We start from the raw sequence: 10014 nt of genomic DNA, 5'->3' as shown, positions 1-10014 counted from the left end.
TGCTGGTTTGGTGGTATTAAACTCCCTTAGCTCCTTTTTTTCTGTGAAGCTCCTGATTTCACTTTCAATTTTGAATGATAGCTTTGCTGGGTATAATATTCTTGGATTCAGTCACTTGCTTTGTGTCATTTTGAATATTTTATTCCATTCCCTTCTGGCCTGATGTGTTTCTGTTGAGAAATCAGTTAATAGTCTAATGGGAGATCCTTTATAGGCAACTTTCTGTCTCTCTCTGACCGCCTTTAAAAATCTTACTTTTTTGTTGGTGTTTGCCAATTTAATTATGATGTATCTTGGTTGTGGTCTTTTGGGGTTCATCTTGTTTGGGACTCTGTGAGCTTCTTGAACTTATGTGAGTTTTTTCTTCCCAATATCAGGCAAGTTTTCTGTCATTATTTCTTCAAAAAGGTTTTCTATTCCTTGGTCATTTCCTCTCCTTCTGGCACCCCTATAATGTGGATGTTGTTTCATTTCATGTTGTTTCAAAGCTCCCTTAGGCTCTCCTCCTATTTTTTTTAAGTTTTGTGTGTGTGTGTGTGTGTGTGTGTGTGTGTGTGTGTTTCCAGTTGCTGCTCTGCTTGGGTGTTTTTACCTACCTTGTCTTCTAGCTTACTGATGTGGTCCTCAGCTTCTTCTTCTCTACTGTTGATGCTTTCTATTGTGTTCTTTATTGCAGTTGTTATTCTTCATTTTCTCTTGATTTTTACTTGTGCTGTTGAATTTATCTGCTATCCTTTTCAGCGTTCTTATGACTATCACTCTGAATTCTTACTCTGACAAATTGCTTGCATCCATTTCATTTACTTCCTTTTTCAGTTAGCCCTTTTCTTTTATATGGGGGTGTGGGATCCCTTAACACGACCTGCGTGGTTCAGGGCCCACTCAGGGACTGGTTTCTGGAGAAGGCCGCACACTAAAATGAAGAGACTGGAAAAGAGTTAATTTGGGAAAATGGGGGGGCCAGCAGGAGTCAACCTCTAGTGGGAAGACTACCACTGGGCTCTGGTCTTTCAATCCCTTTTATTGGGGCTATGGGATACACCCATTACCCTTAAGTGGGTTTGGGAGACACCCATAGCCCTTAGGCAGGTAATAAGCGGATTATCATATCAGTAAGGATTTACATGATAACAAGATGGGGAAGTTGCCTCAGTTACCATTGTCTCAATCATATAGGGAGTAGTTGGCTCTGACCTTTCAGAGCTTCAAGGTTGACCAGCCTTTTACATCTTTCTTTTAAAAAATATATTTTATTGATTTTTAAAAAAATATATTTTATTGATTCATCACAGAGAAGAAGGGAGAGGGACAGAGAGCTAGAAACATCGATGAGAGAGAATTGTCAATCAGCTGCCTCCTGCACACCCCCTCTTGGGGATGTGCCCGCAACCAAGGTATATGCCCTTGACCAGAATCAAACCTGGGACCCTTCAGTCCGAAGGCTGATGCTCTATCCACTGAGCCAAACCGGTTTTTGGCTATTTTATTGACTTTTTTACAGAGAGAAAGGGAGAGAGATAGAGAGCTACAAACATCAATGAGAGAGAAACATTGAACAGCTGCCTCCTGCACACCCCCTACTGGGGATGTGCCCACAACCAAGGTACATGCCCTTGACCGGAATCGAACCCAAAACCCTTCAGTCCACAGGCCGACGCTCTATCCATTGAACCAAACCAGTTTCGGCTTACATCTTTCTATTAGTGAGACAATGATTAGTTTTTGACATGGGGGCTGTTTCTTTGTCTCCTTATCTTTGCTCCTCTCAGAGTATCTGGTTATGTGGCTCACTCTCTGCCACGTTGACCAAAAGGCACAAAATACAACTCAAGAAGACACGACATGGAAGGAATAAAATAGGATTGTATTCACAACACCAATAACCCCAAATAAAGGTGATCACCAGAAAAAATAGAATTAGGGGAGAGAAAAGAGTGCAAAAATTATATTGAGAAAAAGAAAAAAGATAAGAGAGAAAAGAAAAAAGAATAAAAAAGAAGGGGAAAATATATGTATATGGGGAGAAAACTCCACAAAACCAAGAATAAATTTTAAAAAATGCAAATAACAAACACCCAGAAAAAAGGAGGGAAGTAAATCTGAAGAGGCAGAGCTTATTTCCAAAAGTTAAGGTAAAGGTACTTAATGGAATTGGGAATGGCCACAATGCAGTATAGAAGAGATAGAAAGAGAATGAGTGTATAAGAAGAAAAGTAACAAACAAAATAATTAAAATGATAATAATTAAAAATATACATATTAAATATATATAAGAAAATTTATATTTATAAAAATAAAAAATTTCCCCCTTTCTTTTATCTATCTATATATTCATCTATTTTTGGAAAAGGATAATAGAGAACAGATAGGCCTGAAGTTTGGTGAGTGAAACTAATTAAGTTAATAGTAGAAGAAGAGAACAAGTAAAAAGAGCAAAAACAAAAGTATAAAATAAAAAAAATGAACAAACAACAAGAAGAAAAATAATTGGTTAGAAAAGAAAAGGGTGCATGGACTTGGAGCAGGGAAGAGGAAATTGGATATATGAGTAAGCCATCAGAGTGTACTATAATAGTGATGCGTCAATAAAGCAGATCAAGAAGATCAACTTTTAACAATGAGTAAATAGAAATGAGAGAGAAAAACTAAAACAGGAACAGAGAAGAAAAACAGAATGAAAAAGAAAGAAGTGAGGAAGAAAGTGTTGGCATAAAAGAAAAAATGAGATAGAGTAAAATAATGATAAAAAATAAAAATAGAATGTAGAACACTAATCCAAAAACAAATAAAATGAAAGCTGAAGAAGAAGAAGAAGAAGAAGAAGAAGAAGAAGAAGAAGAAGAAGAAGAAGAAGAAGAAGAAATTAGAAAAAAATAAAATAAACAGAAAAAAAATGTTAGTTTCTTAAGTAAAAGATTAAAAAAAATAAAAATGTGAAGTTCGTTTGCTTCAGCTGAGTTTTAATGTCCCAGGGCCCTCTCTACTGTTCTTTCTGCCAAGTTTCCTGTCAGGTAGTCAGCACTGTGTTGAAGTTCTCTGTGTCAGACCCAAAGCAAGTGGGATCAATCTGCCCACTTTGTTTATCTGCCTGCTTTCAATGGTATTTATACAAGTGTCTATTTCTCACACAGCCTCCAGGTGGCAGTGTTTCTGTATTAGTTTCTGGGACCAAATGGCCCCTCAATCCAGTCTCCCTCTGACACTCTAGTCTAGGGGTGTCGAACTCAATCAGAGAAGGGGCCAAAATCTAAAATCCAGCCTAAATCGCGGGCCGAATGGTTTACTGAACAGTCATAAACTGTCATTGTGATGGAAACGCAGCGGAGTGCAGTGATGACAGCGCGGTGCGGGCCACATTGCAAGGCCTGGTGGGACGGATTTGGCCCGCGGGCCTTGTGTTTGACACATGTGCTCTAGTCCCAGCTTTTGTGTTTCTTCCTCCAACCCAGATCCCCATTCCACCTCTCTCCAGGTGACCTCTGATCTTTCTGTCCACGGATTGTCTCACCAGCTGTGTGCTTAATTCTCCAATTCCGGGTGGATGTTATTCAATTTCACTGTTTCTTCTATCTGCTCTGTGAGAAGGCACAGGACCTATCTGCCTATTTGGCCGCCATTTTGTCTCCCCCCAGACAAACTTTTTAGGTGCTGAGGCCGGGAAGGCTGGAGTCTCAGTGTTCATGGGTTTGCAGTCGAGGCAGCTGGTCCCTGGCTGGGATGGCTGTAGGGTCCCGGGTGGTGTCTGAGGTCTCCCTGGATTCAGATAAGATTGGGCTTCTGATCACAGTTGCTCTCCCCTTCAAGATGGCCTGGAAATATCTTTATTTCAGAATAACATTTTTATTGGATATAGTATTGTAGGTTGATTTGTTTCAGCACTTCATAGATACCATTCCGCTGTCTCCTGGCTTGCACTGTGATTGAAAGACAGCAGAATTTATATATTTCCCTTGTATGAAATGTGTCTTTTTCTCTGGCTTCTTTGAAGATTTTGTCACTGGTTTTCACCAATTTGATTATGTTGTGCCCTCCTGTAGTTTTCTTTGTGCTTATCTTGTTGGGTTGTGTTGAGCTTTTTGGATCTATGAAATTGATATTTTTTATAAAACTTGAAACACCTTTGAACATTATATTTTCAAAATTTTTCTGTCCCCACTCTTCTCCTGAAATTCTAATTATATGTATGCTTGATATTTTCCCACAGGGAACTGACATTTTATTTATTTTTAAAGCCTCTTCTTTCTGTGACTCAATTTGATAATTTCTATTGCCATTTCTTGAAGTTTTTTTCATTGTCCTATCTTCTATTAAGTTGAATCTAGTATCCATAGCATCAACTCCTATAATATATAGCTTTCATTTCAGATATTGTATTTTTAGCTCTAAAATTTCCATTTATTTATATTTTTTAATTGAGATAAAATGCTTACACCATAAAAATCCATTACTTTACAAGTACCATTTATTTCCTCATTGTGTTCATGTTTTCCTTTAAATTCCTTAATATATTCACAATAGCTGTTTTAAAAATGTTGTCTAATACATTTTTTTACTCTGTCATTTCTGGGTCACTATCAATTACCTTAATGTTTGTTTGTTTTTTTACTATGGGTCACACTCTCCTACTTCTTTGCAGGTCTAATATCTTTTAATTGAATATAGGACATTGCAAATGTTTTATTTTTAAGCATTTGAGTTTTATCTTATTTTAAAGACAACAAAATATTTGAGCTTCATTCTTACATGTAGTTAATTTTCTTGTAGATCATTATTGTTCTTCTGAGACTTAATTTTAAGCTCTGTTGGGTGGATCTACAGTTGCCTTTTCCTTAGTGCTACTTAACTTTCATTCCTAAGGTGTGACTTTTCTGGGATTTCTACTGAATGTCCTGGATGTTTATTAAAATACTAGAGGCCCAGTGCATGAAATTCATGCACAAGTAGGGTCCCTAGCAGTTGTTGGCTGCTGGCTGGGGCCTCCCTTCACACCCACCTTGACCTGGCACTGCCTGCTCACCTGCTCCACCATCCCACCACGATCATTGGGGCCCATCGGGGACAACAGTGCCTCCACTGCCGCTTGTTGCCAGTGCAATGTTGCCAATTCCCTCCATGTTCCATGCCACCGCCTGATGGTCAGTGTATGTCTAATTCCTGGTTGGTTGAACTCCCGCCAGTAGGGACAATTTTCATATTAACATTTTATTATATAGGATCTCCAGGTGGCTGGTCAGAATTCAAATGTCTCCAGTTCTGTGCACTCTGTAATTACCCAGTAGTTACTCTTTTTCCTGTTGGTTGGTTGTTTCTTTTTATTTTTTGTTGTTTTGAGGGGGTTTTTTTTTTGCATGGCCTTGTGAAATCTCACCTGAGCATCATAACCTAGCATTCAGCCCAAAATTTCAAGGCATCATGATTTATGAGCTATTTCTTTGCTTATCTTTGAAAATTCAACTTCCCTCAGCATTCCAAAAAACTGTCTCTGTCTTCTTAGCTCTCAGCTTCTATGAGCAATAAGATTGCTGTGCTTTGCTGGGGTTTCTTCTTTTTAACATTGTTTAGAAAGTACCCCAGGCAGAAAGCAGAGCCTTGTAAGGCTCACCTCCTTTGTTTCCATCTTTCAGAAGTTACAGTCCTTGCCTGTGTATTTTCTAAGGACTGAAAACAATTGTTTCATATATTTGGTCCAGTGTTCTGGTTGATCTGTTATCAATGACTTCCTATACACTCCTTTTAAATGAGGGTTTCTGTTATTGTTGTTGTTAGGATAATACAAAATAGTACACTGGTTCTGGGGAAAGTTTCTTTTTTCCCCCTCCTCTTCTTAAAACATTGTTGAGCAAAAATAAATAGTGCCTTTTCTGCTTCTGAGGACACATGCTTTGAGGAACTGTTGCAGCAGCAAACATAAGGAGAGCTATTTAAGAGGACAGGCCAATAGGCTCAGGATGACAGGCAGGAAAGGTAGGGAACACTTGGTCTGTGATAATGTCAGTGAGATGATGTAGTGACCAACCCTTTAACTGTCCTAGTTGTAAATCATCAGTTCTCAAATATTTGGACTCAGAGCCCACTCTAAAAAATTATTGAGGACCCCATGAGCTTTTGTATACGCAGGTTATAGCTATCAGTATTTACCATAATTGAAATTGAGAACATTTAAAAATGTTATTTATTAATTCATTACATCAAATGGATAATTAATCCATTATCCATAATAATAAAAGCATAATATGCTAATTAGACCAGACAGCTGAACGACCTTCTGGATGAGTGTCTGAACAAAGTCAAAGCTTCAAAGGCTGAAGCAAGCTGCTGTGGCTGTGAGGGTTAAGCCCCTTGTATGAATTTTGTGCACCAGGCCTCTAGTAAAATATAAAACACATTACACATTAACATGAAAAATAATGTTTTAAAAAATATATTTTTATTGATTTTTTACAGAGAGGAAGGGAGAGAGATAGAGAGCTAGAAATGTCGGTGAGAGAGAAACACCAACCAGCTGCCTCTTGCACACCCCCTACCGGGGATGTGCCCGCAACCAACGTACATGCCCCTGACCAGAATCGAACCTGGGATCCTTCAGTCCGCAGACCAACGCTCTAACACTGAGCTAAATTGGTTTCGGCAAAAAAATAATGTTTTATTAAACAAAAAAATAACAGTAACATGAGTGGCATTGTTTTATATTTTTACAAATATCTTTAATGTCTGGCTTAATACAAAACAGCTGGATTTTCATATCTGATTTTGTCTTTAATCTGTTTTAATATGCTATTTTGATTGAAAACAAACAAAAAATATGGCCTCACCCAGATATGTTATAGAAAAGGATGAGTATTTTCATCCCTGTTCTGATAATTGAATATATTCTTTGATAGTATATTAAAAACCTAACAAGTACTAGTTCCTTAAGGGTTATTTGCAATTTGGAATAGAAAAATATTTCCAAATATATTTCATCCTCTATTATAGGGCTCAGTAAGCTTTTTCTACTTCAGGATATGGAGGGTGATCTTTTGGGTTTCTAGGTCCTCTCCAACGTCCATCCTTCCTTCCAGTCCTAACACAGCTGCTGGCCATACCCCTTAAGGCAGCCCCTTTGGTTGAGTGCCCAGTTAGTTAGAGTTGCAGGTGCTGCCTGTCAGGGCTAATGCTGATGGAGCCTAGGGCAGCACGCTGGCATAGTGACAGAGTAGGGGGAGAAGTTGGGGTGGCAAGGTGGGGAGTCGGGGGTGGAGCTCAGGTTGAGGGAAATTAGATATCAGAGATGGGACAGCTCTCCTGTCTCCTGCTGTTATGGGGCAGGAGCTACCAGCTGGGCCCGCCTCACATCACATCCTTGTGCTCCTGCTTGGATCCCTCATGACCTCAACATCTGGCATCCCCACAGTCTTCACCACGATGTTCCTCCTGAGCCCTCCAGCATCTTCCTGCAAGTGGCCATCTCCATGTCCAGGGCCCACTTGATGTTGAGCAGGTCCTGGCCTTCCCGCAGGTGCAGGGCCATCTTGTCCTTGGGGTCTTCCCCTCTTCCTCCAGCCAGGCAGGACCTCCTGGTAATACTCAATCTCCTCCAAGGAGCCCTCCTGTTCTTTCATGTCAGTACACTTCTTCTGGAAAGGGGCATATAGTAAGGAGATTCTTCCTTGTTTTTCTCTCAACTACTGAAATCTGCCAGAACAGGACAAAAGCAGTCAGAGATGAAACATAAACAAATCAATGTTCCAATTAAGCTTATTTACAAAACTCTTTTTTGTAATCAACTTAAAAAAAAAATCTGATTTCTGCTCTGTTGCATTAAAGTCCATTCATCTCTCTGGACTTGGAATGGATGGTTTTTGACCATGCAAACACCTTAAAGGGTTTTAGGGACCTCTAGGTGTCACTAGACCACACTGAGAGGAGTTAGCTTGACACACAGACAGCCAGGGCAGGGGTCCAGTGGAAAACAAATGCAGGTGGAACACAGGCTGGGGCAGACAGGACAGAGCAAGCCTAGTCACAGGAACCAACCATGCTGAAATAACAGAATGTTTTTAGATTCAGATAAGGAGGCATGTGAAACTAGGGAGGAGCTGCAACAATGAGGTGAACTGACACATAAGAAAAGGGAAAGTTCAGGTTAGTTGCTGGGGACAAGAACAAACAGGGAATCAATCAGGTGATGACACAGGTAGATATAGAGCAGGCTTGTAGCACATATATACCCCTAGATCTGTGGTTGGCAAACTGCGGCTCACGAGCCACATGTGGCCCCTTGAGTATGGCTCTTCCACAAAATACCACAGCCTGGGTGAGTCTATTTTGAAGAAATGGCATTACAAGAAGTTTAAGTTTTAAAAATTTGGCTCTCAAAAGAAATTTCAATAATTGTACTGTTGATATTTGGCTCTGTTCACTAATGAGTTTGCCGACCACTGCCCTAGACCAATTAGCTTAACTTGCACCCATTATTGGGCCCCCTCCCTGTGCAGGAGTCTGAATCTGTTTGTAATAAATTTCCCTGCTTTTGTTTAAATCTTCTGATGCTCATTCATCCCCAGGGAAAAAATGTGGGCTCACCATTCCAGTTATCAATACTTTGAGAACAACTGCTCTAATATTTTTGTTATATGACACTAGAGGCCCAGTGCATGAAATTCGTGTACATAGGGGTATGTGTCCCTCAGCCCAGCCTGCACCCTATCCAATCTGGGACCCCTCGATTGTGGGCTTAATTCCCAATCAAGGAACATGCGCAGGTTGTGGGTTTGATCCTCATAAAGGAGGCAGTAGGTCTGCCTAAACGGGCAATTGGACATCCTTCTCACAGTCCAGGACTGTTGACTCCCAACTGCTCGCCTGCCTGCCTGCCTGATTGCCCCTACCCATGTCTGCCTGCCAATCTGATCATCCCCTAACGACTCCCCTGCCACCCTGATCAAAGTCTAACTGCTCCCCTATTGGCCCTCCCCTGCAGGCCTGGTCCCCCCCAATTGCCCTCCCCTCCAGGCCTGGTCCTCCCCCAACTGCCCTCTCCTACCAGCCCAGTCACCCCTAACTGCCCTACCCTGCTGGCCTCGTCACCCCCAATTGCCCTTTATTACAGGCCTGGTCCCTCCCAACTCTCCTCCCCTGCTGGCCTGATTATCCACAACTGCCCTCCCCTGCTGGCTAGCTTGTGGTGGCCATCTTGTCTCCACATGGGGACAGCCATTTTTGATCACATGGAAGCAGCCATACTGTGTGTTGGAGTGATGGTCAATGCATATTACCCTTTTATTAGATAGGATAATACATTTTTTATTATTAAAGCCACTTTTGGTTGGGTCTTCTGTTGCTTATGACCAAAAATATCCTGTCTGATAAACCCCAAGGGTAGTTTCTCCAGGCAGAAATCTTCAATCAATGTCTATCTTGGATTCTGGGAAATGGCAAACCTATCCACAATCCTTCTACTGGTGCCAGCAGGAGAGAAGAAATGATAGGATGCGTGTCCAGGCAGAGAGGTTCTGAACCTCACTAGGACCTAGAACATTGCAAGAGAGCTTCAGAGAGTTTCCATCTTTTCACTGGGAAGAGGGGGTCGCTAAGAGAGGGCTAAAGGGACATGGTTTAGACCAGCTGTTACCACCAACATTTCGGACCTCACAGACCACTAAATTCATAATTTTAAATCCCATGGACCACTAATATGATTTTTTAAAAAGATAAATATATTTGTAAAATAATGATTAGAGAACTTCCATTTTATTAATATGAAATACACCTACTTAATATATCAATATTATAAATACTTATTTAATCATAACAAAATCTTTAAAGGTTGTTTATTTATAACCAATTTATTAAAGTATAGTTAATTTTTATGAAATAATTAAAGCTTATTTAAGTATTACACATTTTTAGAGTGTGATATTTGCTCCTGTTTGCTTGAAATAAATTTATGGATTTTTGGCTACACGACATTACTGCAAGATGGAGAGCTGTATTTATTTCAAGCTGAAACTGGTTTTAATTGCTGTGACAGAT

The sequence above is a fragment of the Pipistrellus kuhlii genome, unplaced genomic scaffold (genome assembly GCF_014108245.1).
Source record: "Pipistrellus kuhlii isolate mPipKuh1 unplaced genomic scaffold, mPipKuh1.p scaffold_m20_p_2, whole genome shotgun sequence".
Classification (NCBI taxonomy): Eukaryota; Metazoa; Chordata; class Mammalia; order Chiroptera; family Vespertilionidae; genus Pipistrellus; species Pipistrellus kuhlii.
Note: the sequence above shows the minus strand (reverse complement) of the source record.